Here is a 22,703-nt window from a genome sequence, read left to right on the forward strand (position 1 = left end):
TCTCCTTTAAGTTATTTTTCGTAGTCCTCTTTCTTGGATCTTTGTCAGATCTCTTTCAGGGACTACTTTTATAACTTTTTTAGTGGTAGGAGTCCGACTTTGGTTATGTCGGTCTCCATTAAGTTATTTTTCGTAGTCCTCTTTCTTGGATCTTTGTCAGATCTCTTTCAGGGACTACTTGTATAAACTTTTTAGTGGAAGGAGTCCGACTTTGGTTATGTTGGTCTCCTTTAAGTTATTTTTCGTAGTCCTCTTTCTTGGATCTTTGTCAGATCTCTTTCAGGGACTACTTGTATAACTTTTTAGTGGTAGGAGTCCGACTTTGGTTATGTCGGTCTCCTTTAAGTTATTTTTCGTAGTCCTCTTTCTTGGATCTTTGTCAGATCTCTTTCAGGGACTACTTGTATAACTTTTGGGCTGACTTTGTTATGTCAGGCCCTTCTAAGTTAAAGTAATCCTCTTCAATAGGGTTGGCCAGACCTCTTTCCAGGGTTTACTTATAACTTGGGTTGACTTGGTCCGACTTCTGAATGTCAGCCAGTCTTTAAGTTATTATATTAGCTATCCGTAAGACCTCGTCAGGTTCTTTTTTGGATTGCTTTCGATAACTTCTTACATTATTCTGTATTCATCTTTGCCGATTTGTAGAAAATGGTTGGCGTCTTTAGATCGTCCTTTGGGTGAATCGCATTTTCACCTTTATCGGACGATTGTCTTTATCGTGGTCGCGCAGTGAATTTGTTTTTCACTTTCTGCCGACCTGTTGCTTTATAATCGGACGATGAATACTTCAGATTAATGCATCTTGGAATCTTGTAGAATATCTAAATAAACTTTATTCAAAGAAAAAATGCAAATATATACATGTGGGAATTTCCTTGTCCCTTTAAGTCGGGTATGATCTAGGTCTCGACATGGTGCCTCATTAAAAAACCTTTTCAGGAAAAAGAGCGCATCCATTTAGTGAGATCCTTTACCTTTTCTAACTGTAGTACCTTCTTAGGTTGCAGGCGTGCCATGATCGGGGAAGCTCTCGTCCATCAAGCTCGGACAGTCTGTAGTAGCCCTTCCCCAGTACTTCAATGACTCGGTAGGGTCCTTTCCAGTTTGCTGCCAGCTTTCCTTCTCCGGGTCGAGTTGTTCCAATGTCATTTCTGATTAGGATGAGATCATTCTCTGCAAAACTTCTCGGCACTACCTTTTGATTATATCTGGAAGCCATTCGTCGCTTTAGAGCTTCTTCCCTGATCCGAGCTCTTTCTTGGATTTCGGGTAACAAGTCGAGCTCTTCTCTCTAAAGTTAGGAGTTTGCTCGTTCATTGTAGTGGACTACTTGGGGAGATCCTTCTTCGATTTCTATTGGAATCATTGCCTCCCCTCCGCATGCTAGTCGGAATGGTGATTCATTTGTAGTAGAATAGGGGGTTGTTCGATACGCCCATAGGACTTGTGGAAGTTCCTTGGCCCAAGCTCCCTTTGCTTCTTGTAGCCTCCGCTTTAGTCCGGCCAATATGACTTTGTTGGCCGCTTCGGCTTGTCCATTGGCTTGGGGATGTTCGACGGAGGTGAACTGGTGTTTTATGTTCAAGTCGGCCACCAATTTTCTGAAGCCTGCCTCTGTAAATTGGGTACCGTTGTCCGTGGTGATGGAGTATGGTACCCCGAACCTCGTAATAATGTTCCTATATAGGAATTTTCGACTTTTTTGAGCAGTGGCGTTGGGTAGGGGTTCTGCCTCGATCCATTTTATGAAATAGTCTACTCCTACTATGAGGAATTTTACTTGTCCCAATCCCTGTGGGAAGGGTCCGAGAAGGTCGATTCCCCATTTCGCAAATGGCCAGGGTGAGGTCACGCTGATGAGCTTTTCTAGTGGGGCAATGTGAAAGTTGGCATGCTTCTGGCATGGTGGGCATGTCCTCACAAATTCTGTAGCCTCCTTTTGTAGAGTTGGCCAATAGAATCCCTCCCGGAGTATCTTTTTGGTGAGAGCTTGCGCTCCGAGATGATTACCACAAATGCCGCTGTGCACTTCCTCCAAGACTTCCTTTGTGTTAGAAGTCGGTACGCATTTTAGTAAAGGTGTTGATATCTCTCTTTTGTATAGTGAGTTATTTATGATAGTGTAGTACTGTGCCTCTCTTTTCAGCCTCTTTGCCTCCTTTTCATCTGTAGGGAGTGCTTCTGTTTTGAGCTAGTTTATTATGGGGGTCATCCATCATTGATCCTGACCTATTATGGCTAGGACTTTTCTTCTTCCGCTATTAACGGGTTCTGTAGTATCTCCTGGATGAGGCTTCTGTTGTTGTCCCCTGGTTTGGTGCTGGCTAATTTTGAAAGGGCGTCAGCTCGGGCATTTTGCTCACGAGGTATGTGGTAGATCCTATATTCCCCGAGTTGTCCGAGCTGTTCTTTGGTTTTATCCAAATATTTTTTCATGGTCGGATCTTTGGCTTGGTAGCTTCCTGTTATTTGTGAGGTGATGACTTGTGAGTCATTGTAGATGTTGAGTTTCCGAGCTCCAACCTCCTTAGCCAGCTTCAAACCAGCTAATAGTGCTTCGTATTCTGCCTGGTTGTTTGAGGCCGGGAATCCGAATTTAAGGGAGAGCTCAAGTTGAGTTCCTTGGTTGCTTTCGATTATCACACCCGCACCGCTTCCTGTTTTATTCGAGGATCCGTCCACGTATATGTTCCACTCTATGGGGATTTCCAGGGTGTCTGTGAATTCTGCGATGAAGTCGGCCAGGTGTTGTGATTTGATGGCTGTCCGCGCCTCGTATTGGAGGTCGAACTCAGACAACTTGATTGCCCATTGTAGGATTCTTTCTGCTAGATCTGTTTTCTGCAATATCCCTTTTATGGGTTGGTTGGTCCGAACTTTAATGGTATGCGCTTGGAAATATGGGCGAAGCCGCAGGGATGTGAGGATCAAAGCGTAGGCAAACTTTTCTATTTTCTGGTAGTTCAGCTCAGATCCCTGTAGCGCTTTGCTAATGAAGTAGACGGGTTTTTGCCCATGTTCGTCTTCTCTGACTAGTGCTGAGGCTGTTGCCCGGCTCCCTACTGCGAGATATAATATGAGCGGTTCTCCTTCTCGTGGCCGAGATAGGATAGGTGGCCGTCCTAAGAACTCTTTGAAGTCTCGGAAGGCTTGCTCACATTCTGTCGTCCATTCGAACTGTTTTCCCTTTCTTAAAGTAGCATAGAAGGGAAGAGATCTTATCACAGCTCCTGCTAAGAATCGGGATAGAGCGGCCAACCTCCCGTTGAGTTGTTGTACTTCTTTGACACAGGTTGGGCTCTTCATGTTGAGTATGGCTTGACACTTGTCTGGATTTGCTTCAATCCCCATTTGTGTGAGCATGAAGCCTAAGAATTTGCCTGCTTCTACTGCGAAGGTGCATTTTGCGGGATTGAGCCGCATGTTGTGTTTCCTGATAGTGTAAAACACTTGAGTCAGGTCGGATAATAATGTATCTTCGCTTTGTGTCTTTATCAACATGTCGTCTACATAAACTTCCATGATTTTTCCGATGTGATCTGAGAAAACTTTATTCATTAGCCTTTGATAAGTAGCTCCTGCGTTCTTGAGACCGAAAGGCATCACGATGTAACAGTTGTTTGCTTTCGGTGTTAGAAACGAGGTCTTTTCTTGATCTGGTGGATACATGGGGATTTGGTTGTACCCTGAATATGCGTCCATGAACGAGAGATACTTATATCCTGATGAAGCATCTATTAGAGCATCGATGCTTGGGAGTGGGTAAGGGTCTTTTGGGCAGGCTTTGTTGAGGTCGGTGTAGTCGGTGCACATTCGCCACTTCCCATTTGACTTTTTCACCAAAACGACGTTTGCTAGCCATAGTGGGTATTTAACTTCCCTTATGAACCCGGCCTCTAGTAGCGCCTGTACTTGTTCTTCTACAGCTTGAGCTCATTTTGGTCCGAGTTTTCTTCGTCTTTGTTGTACCGGCCGGGATCCCGGGTAGACTGCCAATTTATGGCTCATTAGTTCGGGATCAATGCCTGGCATGTCGGCAGCTTTCCATGCAAAGAGATCAACATTATCTCGTAGGAACCGTATTAATGATTCCTTTGTGTCTCCTTTCAGGATCGTGCCAATATTAGTTGTTTTATCCGAGATGTCTCCGATCTGGACTCTTTCTACTTCTCCTTCGGGTCGTGGTCGGAATTCTTCTCGCCTCTGAACTCCACCGAGCTCGATTGTGTGGAACTCTCCTCCTTTGCCTCGGAGGTTTAGACTTTCGTTATAACAGCGACGTGCCATCTTTTGATCTACCTTTATTGTAGCTATCCCTTCCGCAGTTGGGAATTTCATACATAGATGTGGAGTTGAAACTATTGCGCCGAGTTGATTTAACGTTGTCCGACCTATTAAGGCATTGTAGGCCGAGCTTACGTCGACCACGATGTAGTCTATCTTGAGTGTTCTGGATTGGTTCCCCTTTCCGAAAGTTGTATGCAGCGATACGTATCCCAGCGGTTGAACTGGGGCATCTCCTAGTCCAAACAGGCTGTTCGGGTACGCTCTTAGCTCTTTTTCTTCTAGGCCGAGTTTATCGAAGGCAGTTTTGAATAAGATGTCAGCAGAGCTTCCCTGGTCAATTAGTGTACGGTGAAGGTTGGCGTTTGCCAGTATGATCGTAATGACCATGGGGTCGTCGTGTCCTGAGATGATTCCGGATGCGTCTTCCTTGGTAAACGTGATTGCTGGGATGTCTGGGGCTTCCTTTTTTCCTTCGACGTGGTACACCTCTTTGAGGTGTCGCTTGCGGGATGATTTGGAGATTCCTCCTCCAGCAAATCTGCCGTGTATTACGTGAATGTATCTTTCCGGTGTGCGAGGTGATCGTTCAGATCGTCCGACATCCTCATCCCTTCTTCTTTTTCTAGGTTAGTCATCTCGATTGGCCAAAAACCAATCTAGCTTTCCTTCTCTTACTAGTTTTTCTATGGCGTTTTTCAAGTCGAAGCATTCGTTGGTGGAATGCCCTCGAAGTCGGTGATATTCACAGTATTCATTCCGATTTTCTCCTCCTCTTTTGCATTTAAGTGGCCGAGCTGGAGGGATTTTCTCTGTATGGCAGACTTCTTTGTAAACATCTACCAAGGATACCCTAAGAGGAGTATAGTTATGATATTTTTGATTTTCTCTCCGGAGCGATCTTCCTTTTTCTTGGATTCTTTATCTCGGTAGGCAGAACCAAACCTTGAGGCTTCGCCAAGTCGAGAATTTTCCTCCATGTTGATGTATTTCTGCGCCCGTTCTTGTACTTCGTCTAAGGATGTCGGGTATCTCTTTGATATAGATTGGCTAAATGGTCCTTCTCGCAGGCCATTTATGAGGCCCATAATGGCAGCTTCTGTTGGTAGACTTTGTATGTCCATGCATGTTTTGTTGAATCTTTCCATGTAGTTGCGAAGGCTCTCCCGATCTCCTTGCTTGATCCCTAGTAGGCTAGGTGCGTGTTTGGCTTTGTCCTTTTGTATGGAGAATCGGGCCAGGAACTTTTTGGTCAGGTCGTCAAAACTCGAGATGGATTTTGGAGGTAGGTTGTCAAACCATTTAATGGCTGTCTTGGTGAGAGTTGTTGGAAAGGCTTTGCAGTGAACTGCATCTGAGGTATCAGTGAGGTACATTCTACTTCTGAAGTTGCTGAGATGATGGTTGGGGTCCGAGGTGCCGTCATATAGAGTCATATCCGGAAGTTTGAAATCTTTTGGAATTTTGGTCTTCATAATTTCTCTGGTAAATGGATCTTGATCTTTCTGAGAGCTATCCTCTGTGGATGGTCGAGTAGCTTTAGTTTTGAGATCAGCTTCGAGTATTATAAGCTTATCTTCTAATTCTCGGCGCCGCCTTATCTCCCGGCGTAAATCTTCTTCTTTTTCACGTCGATGTTGGGCTTCTTTCTCAAGTTGCTCCAATCGATTTTGAAGTGCTTCTATTACTCCTGGATTTGATGAATTTTTGTCTCCGTTGGTTTCTGGAGTATCTTTGAGTATTGTGTCCGCATTTTTATGCGGCGTTCTGTCTTCCAAACCTGAATCGTGGTCGTTGTCATGGTCATCCGCCATGTTAATGGGATGATTTCCAGGTTCCCTGGCAACGGTGCCAATGTTCCGAGGGTTACCTGAAACTGTAGGTCGATCTCGGACGAGATCTTCTGTGTTGGTCGGAGCCGACGTGTCCGACAGGTGTACAGCAGCCGGAGCTGGTGTGTCCGACTTGTTGAACTTGGTGGTGGTGCTGATCCTTCGTCCCCGGAGGGTGGGGGGTATCTGCAAGGGACTCCGATGCTTAAGTTAGCAAGGGTATTAAGCAGGTTTATGTAGAATCAGAGTATCAGTTATACCTGGGTGCTCCAGTGTATTTATAATGGTGAGATGTGGCCTCCTGTAGATAAGATAAGTTAGTTATCTTATCTTATCTTTATCTTATCTTTAAGTGAGGTCATCTTTAAGGGAACCACCTTTATCTCTATGGGCTTGGGCTGCCCTTGGATTTGGGACGTGTTCCTCTATTTGGGCCCTTTATTTGGGCTTTTCTGTGACTTGGCCGAGCTCTTTGAGAAAAGGTCGGGTTGTCCTGACCTGAAGAGGTCGGTCGCTTTGTCTGTAGAACATCCCGGGTCGGACAGCTCGACCCAGGGTATGAGCACATACATATATCATGAGGTCTTTTCTTTAGGTTGTAATGGGGTTAGGGTCAAGGTAGGATGCATATATGGTTAAGTGAGCTTGGAATTTGAATCTTTGATAAGCTTAGACTTCCCACCTAACCTATGACATCCTATACAATTAAGTTCTAACCTAACTACCCATTCCTCACTTTTTCACATACTCATGCATTCTCTTTTCATTTCACAACACTTATGCATTGATCTTATTGAGCTTTACTTTGGGGTGTTTTGTCTCCTTTTTATTTATTTCTTTTTTTCTTTCTTTTTCTTTCTTTTTCTATTTTTTTTCTTTTCTTTTTTTTCACATTTATTATATTTTTTTCTTTTTCTTTTGTTTTTCTTTTGTTCTTCTCATTTTTTTTATATACAAGAGCATCAATGCATAAGGTTTTACATTATCAATACATGAGTATGTACCCAATTCCCAATATTTCCAATAAAAATACAAAACTACCCTTTTACTCCCCCAATGTCCCAAGATTCCCACACTTGAATGATACTCACACACACTAGCCTAAGCTAATCAAAGATCCACATAGGGACATTCATGGTTTTTCGCTTTAAGGCTTGTAATGTGCTAAATTAAAGAATAAGTGGGTTAAGCGTAGGCTCAAATTGGCTAACAATGGAAGATACAAGGTAGGCTATTTGGGTAAGTGAGCTAAATAAAATGATGGCCTCAATCATATAAATGCATGAATACACAAAATAATGGACATAAAGAATCAAATAATTCAAAGATTACAATCATAGAAAGAGAATAATGCACACAAGAAGGGAAAATAAGTGGTTATAAGATGTAACCATACCATTAGGCTCAAATCTCACTTGCTTGTGTTCTTAGCTCAAAAACATGATCCACAAGATATATAATTCAAGCAAGTTCTATGAAAAGTTTTCACTCAAATCAATTGGTGCCCTATAGATAGAAATCTAGAAAAATTTCATTATTTGGACTAAGCTTATTGTGTATATATATGCAAAAATAAGAAAATACAAGTAAAAATCCTAAAAACCTAAAATGAAATGCAAAAGTGTTGGAATTAGAAACTTGTCACCCAAAATCGCCGACCGGTCGGACGATCTCCCCACACTTAAAAGTTTGCACCGTCCTCGGTGCACTCAAAGATGAGCAAGGGGGTACGGCGACTCTCCGGATTGCTACGTGTTCTTAGTCTTGCTTCCATGTTTGCTTGTGGTGCATTCATCATGAAAAACAAAAATATAACATCATAAGATCAGAAGATATAAAAGCAAGGAAGCATACAATGTTGGAATGAGGTAAATAACTAGAATTGAGTGAGTGAATTAGTGTGACATGAATGACAAATAAGCGTGTGAATTCTAAATTGCGCAGTTTAGAACACATACTAGCCTAAAAGTTATGTCACAAAAGAAGCATGCACTTCACTTATCCTAGTGTGCTTGAGATGCTTCAAGTAAACTTGTAAGGTAAAACAAGCATTAGAGAAGCATGAAAGCATTCAAGTCAAACATATGGATGGATATAATCATGAAATACAATGCATCAAGGTAAATGCATAACATCATCAAGAGGTTGCCTAATCGTAGAATAAGGCTCAAATCATATGGTGGCCAAATCATGTAATTCAAGAAGAGTTACAAGCTCGAAGGCAATTCTCATCACTTGGTATTCGCAAAGGTAAGCATGAAAAACTCAAAACCAAGTAGCAAAATATAACCTCAATGATAGAAGCCAACAAAGAATATTTAAAACAATTATGCTAAGATAGCATTCAATTAGTAATAAGCAGCAATATATGGTAAGCAAAATCCATAATCCAACACTTATAATGGAAAGAGAAAAAAATAAAATAAAATAAAAACTAAACTAAAACTAACTAATTAACAACAAACTAACTAATTAACTAACTAAAATAAATGGTTATCAATGGTGTTTGGAAGTGTTGGATGAGGGGTAGAAGAAGGGAAGAAGAAAGGAGAAGGAAAGAAATGGAAAGAGGGGAAGAAAAGAGAAGTGTTGAGAAAAGGGGATCCGCGCGTACGCACACATGGCGCGCGTGCATTGATGGCTTATTTCGAGAGTGGCGCGTACGCGTCATGTTCGCGTACGCGCGAGTGGTGTTTGTGCCACAGGCACAACGTTGGCGCGGCACAGGCACAACTCTCTGGAACATGTATGGAAGGTGAAACTTCTCAATCCACGCATACGCACGTATGGCGCGCGCGCGTGGATGGTCCAAAACGCTAGATGCACGCGTACGCACGCAGTGCGCATACGCGTGGATGGTGCTCTGTTTTTCAAAAATTTTTGCTATGTTTTTTTTTTTGCACCAATCCAAGCATTCCAAACCTCCAAACAGCTACCAAAATACCATAAAACCTTATTTAACATACTAAACTACCAATTAAACTCATTAAAACAATCAAAACAAGAATTTAAACTAATTCTACCAATATGTACAAAAAGATAAAATGAAAAGAAGTTACCATGGTGGGGTGTCTCCCACCTAGCACTTTTGTTTATTGTCCTTAAGTTAGACTTATGGGGAGCTCCTCTCAAGGTGGCTTGTGCTTGTATTCATCTTGGAACTCCCACCAATGCTTGGTTCTCCATTGTGCCCCAAGATTTCTTATGGATTGAGCCAAGTGTTGATGAAGTTCTTCACAAGTTTGGGGCTCCCAAAGTTGATCCTCTTCTTGTGATCCGGGGTCCCACACTTTATTTTCACACCCTTCTAGAAGTTGATCATCATTATTAGTCCAACCGGGTGGTGAGTAAGGTGAATTCTCTATATAGTGGCCAAAAATCCTCCTAGACCCATCTATTTGAGCACTACTCCAACCTTTATATCTCATGTTTGATGCATCAACCATAATGAGCCTTGATTTGCAATGCCCACCACAAAACCTTTTCCGCTTACGCTTCATCCCACAAACTTCTCTAAGTTGGCCATCCGTTTCAAGCAAGCCATATTCAAGTGGGATAATAAAGCTAATAGAAATGAATTTCACCCACTCAAATGAAGGTGTAGATGGCAACCTAGGCAAAGATGTTTCCAAAGATCTTGACAAAGCATAACCAACCCTCGTTCTTCTATTTCTAGGGACTTCCACCTCTTCACAAGATCTCTTAATCTCAATCCTTTGTTCAACAATTTTATCAAAACCTTTTCCCTTACTCAAATCATAATAGGGAGGGTGAGAAAATTTACCTCCTCAATGCTTTCAAATCCAACCGGAGAAGGTTCTTCATGCTCAAAGGATTCTTCACCAATAAGACTTGATGCTTGATCTTCATCACCAAGAGAACTCAATTCTTTCTCTATCCCATCTAAGTATTCATATGGAATATGCCTTGGAAGGTGTGCACTTTCCTCCCTAGCATCAATTTCAATCATCTTGGAGGGGTTTTCTTCAACTTTATGTCCCCATGGAGGCTTCGCATCTCCTAAGTCTTCTACCACTTCTTCCTTGTCTTCAACAATTAAAGCTTCCTCCAATTGTTCCAATACAAAGCAACTTTCCTCATTTCCCACCGGAGTTTCCAATCTCTCCTTCATGCTATGTTCTTCATTCGATTCTCCACATGTAGCCATGGGGGTTCCTTGAGTGTTCAAGCATTGGGAGGCTAATTGATTTGTTACCGCATCCAAGGCAGCCATGAAATTTTGCACATCCCTTTTCATCTCTTCTTGCCCTTGAACAAGAACACCAAGGGTTTCATCCATTAGAGATTAGGGTGGTTGGAAGGACTCATCATTTTGGGGGAAGGGTTCATAGTAGGAAGGTGGTTCTTCTTGGTAGAGTTGTGGTGGTTCAATATTTTCCACTCTTTCCACTTGTTGCACAACACACTCCATGGTTGCTTGAAATTGATCCAATGCTTCCTTGAGATGATCCCTTGACTCTTGTTCCTCTTGGATGTCATGAGTAGGATCATAGGGCTCTTGGATTGAAGGACATAAGTATTCTTCCATGGGAGGTTGTGGTGGAAAGTAGTATTCATCTTGTGGTTGGAAATTTTTATATATTGGAGGTGGTTCATCTTGGTAATAATATGGAGGGAGTGGCTCTTGAAAATATTGATGTTGGAGTGGTAGTGGCTCTATGTGTGGTTCATATGGCTCATATGGTTGTTGGTAGGATGGATGTGGATTAGGGTCATATGAAGGTGGTTGTTGAAAAGAGGCTTGTGAGTGTGATTGGAGGCCATGTTGAGGAGGGTGTTCATAGGCATATGGTGGTGGTTCTTGAAAGTCACAAGGAGATTCACCATAGCCATTGGATCGGTATTCATCAAAAATTGGCTCTTTTTCATAGTGCATTGGTGGAGGTTGTTGCCATGAGGATTGATCATATGCATATGGCTCCTCCCACTTTTGATTATCACATCCTTGATGCATCTCTTCATTGTAATCTCCACTTCCTACAACATAGTTGTAATCACACTCATGGCCAAAATGAGAATTCATAATGGAAAGAGAAAACAAAAATCAAAAGCTAATAGAAAACAAGAGAAACAAAATTCTATAACTAGCAAATAAGGCAAAAAGCAAGATATTCACACTATTCACATATGTATAATAACCAATAACATAACACCATTGCAACTCCCCGGCAACGGCGCCATTTTGATGATTGAATTTTTGACGGTTTAGAATTTCACAAATGAATTCTCGTTGCAAGTATAGTTCCTAAACCAACAATAATCCTTTCATACAAAAGATTGTTTGTCACAAATAACAAACCCCTAAATTTATAAATCGAAGTATTGAATCTCGGGTCGTTCTCCCTAGGAATTACAATAAAGTGTCTTGTTATTGGTTAGAAATGTGTTTTGGGGTTTTGGATAAGAAGCATGAAAGTAAATGGAAATGAAAGTAAACTAACAACTATAAAAGGCTCTTGGCAAGGTATGAAAATTAGAAGTCCTATCCTAGTTATCCTTCTCAATTGTGATGAGAATTGTTCATTGCTACCAATTAGTTAACCCTTACTAAATAAAGGAAAGTCGAGTGGATGAATTGACTTGAGCCACAAGTCCTAGCCAACTCCCAAGGAAAGACTATCTTTAGTGCACTCCAAACCAATTAGCAATCTCTCCAATTACCAATCAACAAAGGAATTAGATAACTCAAGTATCACTAATTACTCTACCTAGACCAACTGTAACAAAATCTAACTAATAGCTATAAGAGACATTTCATCAAACACATAGAGTGCAATACAAGTAAACACATGAATTTGCAAGAATTAAAGAGAGATCTAACTACAAAGGCAAGAGGTCTACAATAGAAAACCAAATCAATCATGAAACAACAAAGAACTTACCAATTGCATTGAAGGAGAAATGTAGATCTACAAAAGAGAATTCACAAACTACAAACAAAGGAATTACATTAGAAGAAGAATTCTACAACTACAATAGAGGAAAGGAATGAAAATTGGAAGAGAGAAGAAGAAGAAATTGATCTAGATCTATGAACTAACCTAATCCTAATTCTAGAGAGAAGAGAGAGCTTCTCTCTCTAGAAACTAACTAAAAGATAAACTAAACTAATTGGTAACTAACTTCTAAAGTATGAAAAGTATATCCCCATTCCCCCTTCAATCCTTGGCTTAAATAACATCAGAAATGAGTTGGATTGGGCCCACAAGGCTTTAGAATTTGCTGGCCACGTATTGCTTTAAGTGGATCATATGGCAGCAACAACGCGTGCGCGTACAGTGCATGTACACGTCACCATACGTGTAGCAACTATGGCAAATCTTATATCGTTTCGAAGCCCCGGATGTTAGCTTTCCAACCCAAGTGAAATTGCATCATTTGGACCTCAGTAGCTCATGTTATGGTCGATTAAGTGTGAAGAGGTCGGCTTGACAGCTTTTGCGTTTCCTTTATTTCTCCATGAGTTCTCCATTTCTACATGCTTTTCCTTCATTCCCTTGGTCCAATCCTTGCCTCCTAAATATGAAATCACTTAGCAAACATATCAAGGCATCTAATGGAATCAAGGAGAATTAGATTTAGCTATTTTAAGTCCTAAAAAGCATGTTTTCACTCTTAAGCACAATTAAGGGAGAAGTTATAAAACCATGCAATTTCATTGAATAAATGTGGGTAAAAGGTGATAAAATTCCCTAAAATCAATACAAGATAAACCTTACAAATGGGGTTTATCAAGCTGCCCCGAAGTTAGGTGACGCGGACGCGTGGATGACGCGTACGCATCGCATCTGCAAACTTCAATCCACGCAAACGCGTGGACAACGCCTCCGCGTCACTTTCCCGCAACCTGTATGTACCAGAGTGATTTCTGAGCTGTTTCTGACCCAGTTTTTGGCCCAGAAAGCACAGATTATATGCTATAAAGTGGGGGAATCCATTCATTCATCATTCATACTTCAGATCAGATCATAATTCACTTTTCATAATTTAGATGTAGTTGTTAGAGAGAGAGGTTCTCTCATCTCTCTTCTCTCTTAGGATTAAGATTCCTCTTAAAGGATTTAGGAATATTTTTATCTTCTTCATCACAGGTTCAATGTTCTTTTTATTTATTTTTTCTTTTATTTGTTTATGAACTATTCATGTTATGATTTTCTTAATTAATACACATTGAGGTATTTCAAACTTATGATTGCTTTTCCCAATTTATAAGTTAGATTTTTTACTATTGGCTTTGGTTGATTAATTGGTGACTCTTGAGTTGTCAAACTCATCGTGATTGATAATTACTATCTTTGCTGATTAATTTAGATTCCTATAACTCTAGTCTTTCCTCAGGAGTTGACTAGGACTTTATGTGTTAAATTGATTTGTCCACTTAACTTACCTTCATAGTTAGAGGTTGACTTAGTGGGAGCAAAAATATAATTCTCATCACCATTGATAAGGATAACTAGGATAGCACTTCCAGTTTTCATATCTTGCCAAGAGTTTTATTAGCTATTGATTTATTAATTCCTGCAATCTATTTTCTTTTATTCAAACCCTTTTAAAAACCCAAAAACATTGTTTTCCATAACCAATAATAAAACACACCTCCCTGCAATTCCTTGAGAAGACGACCCGAGGTTTGAATACTTTGGTTTATAAATTTCAAAGGGGTTTGTTACTTGTGACAAACAAAACTTTTGTACGAAAGGATTTTCTGTTGGTTTAGAAACTATACTTACAATGCGATTATATTTGTAAATTTCTTTACCGATAGAAAATCCGTTCGTCAAAATGGCGCCGTTGCCGAGGAATTGCAAACGTGTGCCTTATTATTGGTTATTGTAAATATTTTTCAAAAAAAATTTTCAGATTTTTATTTTAAAATTTTTATCTTATCTTATCTTTTTTCAAAAATCATATCTTTTTTCAAAATCTTATCTTATCTTTTTTTTTTCTAAAAATCATATCTTTTTCAAAATATTTTCTTTTTATTAGTTTTTGTTTTTATGTTCTCCTACTACTATGAACACTCACCCCTCTGGCTTCAAGTTTGATTCCAATGTTGTTGTTAGGATTGGGAACTATAATGAGAACGGGCATCAAGGTTGGAAGAATCAAATATGGGAGGAGCCACAAGGATTTGATCAACCCTCATGGCAACAACCATCTCCAATGGACTATCAACAACCATTCTGTGATGCATATCAAGGCAATGGCTATGTGAGCACTCTTTTGATTATCAACAACCACCACCATATGCCTATGAACCCCCCTCCCTCAACATGACTTTGGACCAGTAAACTCACAAGCCCCTTACTACCAAATAACCTCATATAATCCTAACCCTCAACTACCATACCAACCACCTTATGAGCCATATGAACCATATATAAAACCACCCCAATTCTAACCCAATTACTCCCAAGAACCACCACCTCAATATTCACCATCTCCATATCCATCAATCCAAGAGCACTATGATCCTACTTATGATAGCCGAGCGCAACAAGAATCAAGAAATCGTCTCACGGAAACAGTGGAAAAACTTCATGCAACCCTTCGCTAATTGGATCAAGCGATAATTCGATTACCTTCTCGACGTTCGGACATTCAAGGAAACCCCATGGCTTCATGTGGAGAATCTACTGAAGAACGTGGCAGGAAGGAGAAGTTAGACACTCCGGTGGACAGTGAGCAGCACGATTTGGTATTGGAACAATTGGAAGAAGCTACGCCTGCCATTGAAGAGGAAGAAGTGGTTGAAGACTTAGGAGATGCGGAACCTCCATGGGAAACTCAAGTCACAGAGCCCCCTTCAAAGGAGTTTAAATTTGATGTTGAGGAGGGTGTACAACCTGCAAGGCATATCATGGTTGAAGACTTTGAAGGGGACGATCAAGAGATGGATTCAATCATTAATGAATTCTTATCTACATTTGAATCCTCTCCCATTGGACTTGACATGGAGATTAAGGAAGAAGAAGCACAACCTCCCATGCCCTTGGTGAACGATGAAGAAGAAATTAAATCGGAAGAAAGCTCCCAAGAGAAAGAGGTTGATATTAACGAAGTTTGCAAAGAGGTGGAAGTTGTCAGAGAAGAGCACAAGGGAGTGGGGCTTGCAAATTCATTAGAAACACCTCTCCCAAGGCCATTACCGTCCAACACAATGTTCAAGTGGGCAAAATTCCTATCATTATCCTTTACTTTCCCACTTGAATATGGGCTACTGGAGACGGATGGTCAACTTAGAGCTCTTTGTGGCATTAAGAGTAAGAGGAAGGTGGTTAGTGGTTAGAGTTGTTAAGCAAGGTTCAACATGGTTGTGTGCTCAAAGTTTAAACGTAAAGGTTGGTGTAGAGCTCAGTTGAATGGGTCTAGAAAGTTATTTGGCAGCTCCCCTGAGGATTCTAGGAAGTTATTTGACAGCTCCCCTGAGGATTCAGATTGCTTGCTACACGGATGGAATCATCAGGATCAACAAGAAGACGGGTACAAAAGCAAGGTTTGGGACCCCGGAATTCATCTTGGCAATCCACACTCTTGGGGCCTTGTCACTTGCTTTAACTTGCTTGAAGGCTTTCTGTGCCTGGTTTGGGATCCCAGAGACTACTGGAATTCTAAACATTGGTGGAGATTTTTTGATGAATACAAGCACAAGCCACCATAACAGGGAGCTCATCAAATGTCTAACTTAAGGACTTTAACTAAAAGTGCTAGGTGGGAGACAACCCACCATGGTATGATCGTCCCTTTTTCAGTTTTAATTTTAGTCTGTTTTGTTTGTTTTTGAGTTTTGATTGGACCTGAAATCATGCGTAACATTTATATTATCATTGCATTCTGCATACTGCATTATATATATATAAACGCATGCGACGCGTCCACGTCACAAGTGCATTGGAAAGAAAAGAAAATTAAACAGAGAGCCACGCGAAAGCGTGGCTGGAGGCATGCCTTTGGCACAAATTGATCCACGCGATCGCGTCGCTGACGTGTCCGCGTCATGTGGGGAAAATGCCTCCCACGCGTCCGCGTCACCCACGCGAACGCGTGGCCCTGTATAATCGACGTCAAGAGGTGTATGGCAGAAAGTTGCGCGACCGCGAGGGTGCCCTCACGCTAATGGCACAAATCACTCCACGTGAACGCGTGACCCACGCGTCCGCATCACTTCATAGAAGCTCTATCCGCGCGAACGCGTGACCCAAGCACTCGCGTCGCCTGTGCCGCACAACTTATCCAAATCAGCGCCAATTATCTTATCTTTTTTTTTCTAATCCTAATTTCTTCTATCTTTTCTTCTTTCTTCTTCCTTTTCTTACTTTCTTCTTCTTCATCTCTTTAACTTCTCATCCCTCTTCACTTCTATTCTATTTCATTTAATTTATTTACATACTTTCATTCATTGCATTATTTTCATTGGTGTTAGAAATTTATTTGGGTCATTATTTTCTATATTTTGCTTGTGGATTATTAAAGGAATTGTTTGACAATTATATATTACTTTTTAAATGGTTGCTTGCATGTTCAATTTAATACATTCAATAACTCATTTACCATGCATGCTATGTATTTGTGAAAACGCCTGTATGGCATTGTGCACTATTTTTAGATTTCTTTTATTCTACTACTCTAAATGCTTGCTTTTCACAAAACCCTTTTTATATTTTATTAATTAAATATAATTGTTATTACAAACATATTGTTAGTTTGAAAGACTTGGTAATTTAACTTGGACATTGAATGCTTGATCTATGCTACTCATGCCTTTGCTAGCATGCCAATAAACCTCTTGCATTTAATTGTCATTACATGCACTTGCTATATTTCCATTGATGAACTTTTCACATGTAGTCATGACCATGTGTTAACGTCATTCTTCTTTACTGTGCATTGATTACCACCTTTCCCGCTCTCTTACTTGCTCTAACCTTTCAATTTAAAAAGTTACATTTTTTTCCTTTTTAGGATGGCCACCAAGAAAGGAAAAGAGAAAGCTACTTCCAATCCATCAGCAAGGAAAGGAACAAAAAGAGCACCAGCTGAGGAACCACAACCCCCATCCACTTGTACATCTTAGCATGCACCGAGGACGGTGCAATCTTTAAGTGTGGAGAGGTCGATACCGATCTCCGTGGGTCAGTTACTTTTTTTTTTCAACACCAATGTTAATTTATTAATTGTTGCATTTACATGTTTGTTTGATTTTATGCATTTAGTTACTACTTGGTTGAAGTAATATTTTCTTTTTCAAGAAATTTTTATAGTATCTCACTAATATAAATTGAAAATTTTTTTGTTAAATTTGTTTGAAGTTGTATTTGGAACATAGCTTAAAAAGCTAAGAACACACAACCCGTAAGATTTTGAGCTTATTTACATGGTTACACTATTTAAACCATGAATTTTATTCTTGTGTGTTCTCTTCTCTATAATTGCAATCTTTGCTTTGTTCCATTCTATATGTCCATTATTTAGTGTATTTAAATGCTTGTATATGATTGAGGCCATCATTTGTTTAGCTCACTTATCCCAAATAAGCCTACCCTTTAAATTACCTTTGTTAGCCACTTTGAGCTTTTTAATCCCCATTTGTTTAATATTTTACAACATCACTAGCCTTAAGCATAAAAATAAATTAAATATCCCAATTAAATCTTTGGTTAGCTTAAGATAGAGGTTGTGCATCAACTAAGTGTGGGAAAAGTGTGGGAACATGGATTAATAAGGGAATGTATCATGTTTCTAATTTTGAATATTGGGAAATTTGGGTACCTACTCATGTAAAATAGAAAATTAAAAAAATCCATATGCATTGATATGTTATTTTAGTTTTTATGTCTCTATAAAAAAAAGAAAAAAAGAAAAAAAGAAAAAAATATATAATATAAATAAATAAATAAGGGGACAAAATTACCTCAATGTTAAGCTAATGAAAAATCAATGCATATGTGATAAAATTAAAGAAAAACTCATGCATGAGTAGGTAATGCAAAATGAAGGATTTTAGGTAGCTAGGCATGGTTCTAAAGTTATATAGAGTATATGTATGTTAGGTGAAAGCTTAGGTTAATTAAAGATTCAATTTATAAAACTCACTTGGCCATACATATATCCATACCTTCACCTCAGCCCCATTACAACCCTGAAAAGACCTCATGATGTTTGTATTGGTATACTAAATATTTATTGATTGGTTAGATGAAGAACAAAGTTTAGAAAGCATGATTAAAGAAAAGTAGAGTGATTGACCCTATACGCTAAAGAGATTAGAGTGCACATACACTACCAGTGAGGGTTCATTGCTTGATTCTATGTTCCCTGCTTTCATGAGCTATCTTCTTACAAGTTTACTTGCTTTTTATTGTACGATTTGAATTAGTGGAATTTGATTCATATTTGTCTTGGAGAACTTATTTACTTTTAACCAAGTAGGTAGAAACATTTTGCATGTAGTTGCATTCACATAGATAGGTTGCATTGCATACTCTCTATCATTCCTCTTCACCCCTTTATAGCTTCTCTTGAGCTTAGCATGAGGACATGCTAATGTTTAAGTGTGGGGAGGTTGATAAACCACTATTTTATGGTTTATCTTATGCTCAATTGAGTGGTTTTTATCAACTCTTTACCCACTTATTCATATGATTTGAATGTTTTACATTTTCCTTCCTGATTCTGTGCTATGATTGAAAACATGCTTCTTTGGTCTTTAATTTGTGTATTTTAATCATCTCTTATTACCATTCGATGCCTTGATATGTGTGTTAAGTGATTTCAGGGATTACAGGACAAGAATGGCTTAGAGGATGGAAAGGAAGCATGCAAAAGTGGAAGGAATACAAGAAGTTGAAGAAATTGCTAAGTTGTCCAGCCTGACCTCTTTGCACTCAAACGGTCATAACTTGAGCTACAGAAATCCAAATGATACGGTTTCAGTTGCGTTGGAAAGCTAACATCCGGGGGCTTCGCAACGATATATAATTTGCCATAGCTGCTTTGAAGTTAGGTGATGCAGATGCGTGGATGATGCGCACGCGTCGCATCTACGAACTTCAATCCACGCGTTCACTTTCCCGCGACCTGTACATACCAGAGCGATTTCTGAGCTGTTTCTGACCCAGTTTTTGGCCCAGAAAGCACAGATTAGAGACTATAAAGTGGGAGAATCCATTCATTTATAATTCATACTTCAGATCAGCTCATAATTCACTTTTCATAATTTAGATGTAGTTTTTAGAGAGAGAGGTTCTCTCCTCTCTCTTCTCTCTTAGGATTAGGATTCCTCTTAAAGGATTTAGGAATAATTTTATCTTCTTCATCACAGGTTCAATGTTCTTTTTATTTTTTTTCTCTTTTTTGTTTATGAACTATCCATGTTATGATTTTCTTAATTAATACACATTGAGGTATTTCAAACTTATGATTGCTTTTTCCTATTTATAATTTAGATTTTTTACTATTAGCTTTGGTTGATTAATTGGTGACTCTTGAGTTGTCAAACTCATCGTGATTGATAATTACTATCTTTGCTGATTAATTTAGATTTTTATAACTCTAGTCTTTCCTCAGGAGTTGACTAGGACTTTAGGTGTTAAATTGATTTGTCCACTTAACTTACCTTCATAGTTAGAGGTTGACTTAGTGGGAGCAAAAATATAATTCTCATCACCATTGATAAGGATAACTAGGATAGCACTTCCAGTTTTCATATCTTGCCAAGAGTTTTATTAGCTATTGATTTATTAATTCTTGCAATCTATTTTCTTTTATTCAAACCCTTTTAAAAACCCAAAAACACTGTTTTCCATAACCAATAATAAAACACACCTCCCTGCAATTTCTTGAGAAGACGACACGAGGTTTGAATACTTCAGTTTATAAATTTATTGGGTTTGTTACTTGTGACAACCAAAACGTTTGTACGAAAGGATTTTCTGTTGGTTTAGAAGCTATACTTACAACGCGATCATATTTTTATATTTCTTTACCGATAGAAAATCTATTCGTCACTTCTCTCTCTAGAAAATAAACTACATGATAAAAATCTACCCTAATTGCTCCCCCCTTTCACATGGAAAGAGGGTCCCTTTTATATGGCAACAATCAGCTTTAGAAAGTCCCAAAACTGGGCCCTAGAGGCCCAGAAATCGCCCCCAGCGATTTCCAATAAATGAGTCACGCGCTGGGACCTGTACGTACGCAGAGGTGTGTGCATACGCACATATGCTGATTTTTCTTCTTGTGTGTATGCATAGTTGGTCGTGCGTACGCACACATGACTTTGTGGTTCTTGTGCGCACGCACACTCCAATGTGTGCTTCTCCTTTAATTTCTTCATGTTTTCTTCCCATTTCATGTTTTCCTTCCATTCTTATCAAGCCATTCCAACCTATTACACCTGAAATCACTCATCAAACCATCAAGGTATCAAATGGGATAAAAGTGAAATAAAAGTGATTAAAATAAGTACAAAATAGCATGTTTTCACATTTAGGCTCAATTAAGGGAGAGAACATAAAAGTATGCTATTTGGGTGAATAAATGTGGGTTTGAGTGATGAAATCCACTCAAATAAAAGCAAAATATATCGAAAAATATGGACTCATCAAGAGGTCGTAGGACGATGACTAAACATATCTTAGACTCGAATACTTAAAGAGTTAGTGAGTTGATGTAAGTAAAGGTTTTCTAAGAACTAAGTTTAATTATGGTTATAAGGTTAGAATGATTTAGGATAGGTTGTGGACATGAGGGTAGGTGACTAATTTGGATTTGGATGGCACGTGAGTGCAATTGCCGAGTTTGATTAACCTTTGCTTTACGACGCGAGGCAAGGCTTAGGGTAATTAGGGTGTTACACAACCTAACTTGATTGTTTAGCTTCTTGCCTTCCTCCATTCCTCCAGAACTCTATAGTACAGACAACCAAAATACAGACAAAGCAAAGACAAGTAGAATACAATTATAGCAGGTAGCAAGTTTAGTGAGTAAGCATAATAATCACATAGGCAAGCCCAATTAATGTAAAATCAAACAAGCAACATAAATGCATATGAAGCATGCTTGTCCTATGGCTGATGATATCATCTGTCGGTTATATAGCCAACCCGACACGTTTTGGTAGCTAACCATGGATAGAAACAACCATTGCGAAGCAAGTGGGTTTGAGCTACAACCCCTTTGCTACTACCCGCTTAACCCAGAGCCAGTGGAATAACCACTACTACAGCTACAACCTAGGCGGGTGTTTAAAAGCTCAACCTGGAGCAAGTGGAATCACCACTACTGCTACTACTACCCAAGTGTCAATCACTACATGGAGCAAGCGGGACAAACCACAATTATTGCTACTGCCTAGGATCTCAAACATACATTCATTCAGTCCAAATCAATCATTATTATTATCGAATCTCAAATACTGACTTGGAGCAAGCGGGACGAACCATAATCTTTACTACTGCCCAAGTATCACAAATATACATTCATTCAAAACTCCATAATTAAATTCATTTTTCATACTTTCGAGTAATTACCCAAATCAGTCCAAGGATTTTAAAAGCAGACATTTTAGTCCCCAAGAAAAATTAATACATAAATTAATCCCTAAGATTTTACTTTGGCAGACAAATCAATCCCCAGTTCATTTTCTGGCAGAGTAATTACTAGATCAGTCCCCAAGGATTTTAAAAACGTACATTTTAGTCCCCAAGAAAAATTAATACACAGATCAATCCCCAATGTTTTTCTCTGTTAGACATAATAATCCTCTATCCAAAAAAAATAAAATAAAATAATTAGTATTATTATTATTAATTGCATAATAATATTGGACCATAATTTTTTGTATTTTTTGGATAAAAGTAATAATAAATTTATTCATTAGATTTTTATGTACGTATTTATTATATATATATATATATATATATATATTAAAATTAATAATAAATAGAGTACTAAAAAGTACCGTGAATATAATAATAAAATCTAATATATCAATAATGAACTAAATATTAATACTCACTTGATGATGGAGTAATATGAACTTGTATTATAATTCAGAGGCTTGAACCAAAATACAAATGATGAACCTTTTAAACACAAGGATTGCAATGAAAGCTTAAAAGTGTTTATGTTTCAGAGTATGAGAGGACGTGTGTAGAATTGCGGATGATCAACAACCCCCTCCCCCTCCCCTTTTATATTAGGCTAAGCCCTTTATTATTTTACATTCTAACCCTTGGTTTTGCAAATCCATTTGCTCTTGCTGTGGGCTGATTCAGAGGTTCTGTCTCCGAGTTAATGTCTTATGTTCTAGTTTTCTGTAAACTGGTAGCTAGTTTTGTTCTTTCTGCTGTGATTCTGTTGGAATCCTACTAATGACTTTTGTTCCTTTCTGCATGAGATGCTTTTATTATTTTCTGAAATCGTCTTGACATCTTCTCTCTCAACTTTGTACAGGTGTCTGTTTTCTAATTTTGGGACTTTTTTTTTACTCTTCAAATGGATCTTGGGTATCTTGTATGTACAGTCCTGGACTGGACTGGACTTATTCATCTTCGTTTGTTG

The sequence above is a fragment of the Arachis stenosperma genome, chromosome 4, assembly GCF_014773155.1.
Source record: "Arachis stenosperma cultivar V10309 chromosome 4, arast.V10309.gnm1.PFL2, whole genome shotgun sequence".
NCBI classification, from domain to species: Eukaryota; Viridiplantae; Streptophyta; class Magnoliopsida; order Fabales; family Fabaceae; genus Arachis; species Arachis stenosperma.